Below are 3,137 nucleotides of genomic sequence, written 5' to 3'. Positions count from 1 at the left end.
ACACCTGTAAAGACAAGAAAGAACAGGTTAGCATTACGGGCTTCAGTGACAGCTCTTCACTTACCTGGTCCATCGGCTGTCACCAACGCCTCGCGCCACATTCCGGCATCTGAAAGACAAAGGCTTACCTACTCTTCGTGCGCTCCGGAGGTCTTCACACTGCATTCCGGCATCTGAAAGACAAAAGCTTACCAACTCTTCGCACGCTCCGGAGGCCTTCGGCGCTGCATCCCGCATCTGAAAGACAAAACAAGGTGCGTTTAAAGACATTGGGGAACCTTAATACTCACGTGCCATTACTCCTTTCCACATCTAACCCAGTGGGTATTCCGGCACCCTGCAGCCGCTCCGAACTTGTACCTGCAAAATAAAAAGACAGTTAGAGCGCATCGTGAAGCAGGCAACAAGCGCTTACTTACGTGCTTCCAGGCACTTCTATTCATCACACGGGCTCCATCTTCAACTCACTTCAGCCCGTCACCCGTCATCGCCGGAACCCTGCAAAACAAGAAACATCATTACTAAAGACTTTAAAGACATTAGAATTACTCGAAACTTACCGTTCGTGCAGTAAACGACGGACAGCAGTCCTCTGAAGTCAAGAGGCCTGCTCCCCTTATCCAGTGAAGAAACTGGTTACAGCACCCTGCCCCGAGGCAGATGGAGAGCACGGCGTTCACTTACCTAAGGTGAGAGCGTTAACCTTTGGGGTTCTACAGGAGAAGAGAAAGGGAAGAAGAGAGAGACATTCAATAACCCAGTTCCTTAATCCCATATTTTCTATCTGCAGACATCTTACCCTTCAAGTCAGACATACAGTGCACAGAGGTCCAGCCCAAAGAGCCAGCCGTGTGTTACACATCACCTTTGAAGATACGGTATACGCCCAGTCAAGACCGGCGCCTCTACGGGAATCAGGTGAGCGTTACAGAACGCAAAGCCTTCCACAAAACTCCCGTCCAGGCGCTATGGAAACCTCGGATACCGACCAGCTAGCCCAGTTACTTGGGGAACTAAGGGCAGAAGTGCATGCAGCCTGTCAGGAAACGAACGCTCTAAGAAGGGAACTGATTATTTCCAAGGAGCGAACAGATGATCTCGCTAGACAATTGCTACAGTCACAAGCCGGACAGACCCCGTTACCCGCATCTGGGGGAAATCTTCCTTCTACATCCTCTATGAATCCAGTGCAGATCAACCTACCTGGGAATGTACCTCTGGCTCCGCCCGAACGATTTTCTGGTGACCCAAAGAGGTTTGCAGTATTTATCAATCAGTGCCGGTTGCATTTCTTATGCCGGCCAGCAGCCTTTCCAACTGATCAAGCTAAAGTAGCTTTCGTGCTTTCGTACCTTAGTGGCAATGCGGCAGACTGGTCGATCCCTCTAGTAAATCAAGATGATCCGGTCCTCCATGATTTTCAAGCTTTTCAGCTCAGTATGGAAAAACTGTTCGCAAGACATTCACAGGGGCAGGCCTTGGACAATGAGCTTCTTTCGTTGCGACAAGGTAATCAAGACCTTTTGGCTTATATTGCGTCTTTCAACAGACTGATAGTGGAAACTCAATGGCCTGGGGACAAAAGGATTACGCTGTTTTATAGAGGTCTACGTGGAGAGCTCAAAGATGTGTTAGCCCAAGTAGTGAATCCCCCACAAGATTGTTCGGACTATATAGACTTAGTCGTTCAAATAGATCACAGACTGCAGAACAGGAAGGCCGATCGTTCCAAGTTTGATGCTCGAGTATTTTCCAAACCGCCAACTCCTTCCAAAGGAGTAGACTCCGGGGAACCCATGCAAATAGGGGGTCTGAAAGGTCCTCTAACACAAAAGGAGCGGGAAAGGAGAAAACAGTTGCAATTATGCCTCTATTGCGGAAACTCAGGGCACTTTCTTCGAGACTGTCCGGTGAAACCTGCCAAGAAGGGGAGCTCCAGTTACCAAAGTTACAAACTCTGAGCAGGGAAACGACCTCGCCCGACAAGAATAGAGGTCCTCTTGCCGAGCGTGAAAACCAGTTCCGTGACCTCGCATTTCGTGATACCTATGGTCCTCATTAGCCCTGATAATCCGGATCGATTACATGCAATTGAAGCTTACGTCGACAGCGGTGCCATCGGCAATTATGTGGATCATGAAATGGTTTTGAGGATGAATCTAACTCTTTGTCCCAAGGGTGTAAAGGACGTCATTACTACGGTGGATGGTACGGAGATAGCCTCCGGGCCAGTAACGCATACCACTCAAGAGGTGACGCTAGTAAGTCAAGATGGACACCATGAGAAGATCGTGTTCGATGTGATCAAGGCCCCTCAGTTTCAGATTATTCTAGGAATACCTTGGTTAGAGAAACACAATCCTCTGATCGATTGGCGAGCAAGAACGGTCCACTTTCCAGAATGTGTCTCTACTTGTCACCCTCCACCTGGTGTTGCACTGGCAGCAATTTCTTCAGAGACTCCCCAGTTACCTCCCGAATACCTAGAATACCAAGATGTTTTCCGGAAGGATCAGGCTAACTCTCTACCTCCTCATAGGTCTTATGACTGCCAGATAGACCTGATACCTAGATCTACTCCTCCTTGTAGTAGAATTTATGCCCTCACCGAGCCTGAGAACCTTCACCTTCGACAATACCTGGATCAATACCTGGCAAATGGGTTTATTCGTCCTTCCAAGTCCCCTGCTTCTTCAGCTTTGTTCTTCGTTCCAAAAAAGGAAGGAGACCTTAGAACTTGTATAGATTATCGCTCCCTGAACCAGATCACTGTTAAGAATAGATATCCGTTACCTTTGATCCCTGAACTCCTGGACCAAGTCAGAAAAGCATGCATATATACAAAGCTGGATCTTAGAGGAGCTTACCACTTGGTACGAGTAAAAGAGGGCGATGAATGGAAGACGGCCTTCCGCACCAAGTATGGGCTATTTGAATATCAGGTCATGCCCTTCGGACTTTGCAATGCCCCGGCCGCCTTTCAATATTTTATGAACGATGTCCTCAGAGAGCTCATAGATGTGTGTGTTGTCGTTTACATTGACGACATCCTCGTTTATTCTTCATCGGAATCTGAACATCGGAAACACGTGAAAAGGGTCCTCGAAAGATTGCGTCAACACAAACTTTTCGCTAAG

The sequence above is a fragment of the Ambystoma mexicanum genome, chromosome 10, assembly GCF_040938575.1.
Source record: "Ambystoma mexicanum isolate Mex_15411 chromosome 10, UKY_AmexF1_1, whole genome shotgun sequence".
Taxonomy (NCBI): Eukaryota; Metazoa; Chordata; class Amphibia; order Caudata; family Ambystomatidae; genus Ambystoma; species Ambystoma mexicanum.
The sequence above is the reverse complement of the archived record's forward strand: the minus strand, read 5'-3'. Positions refer to the sequence as shown.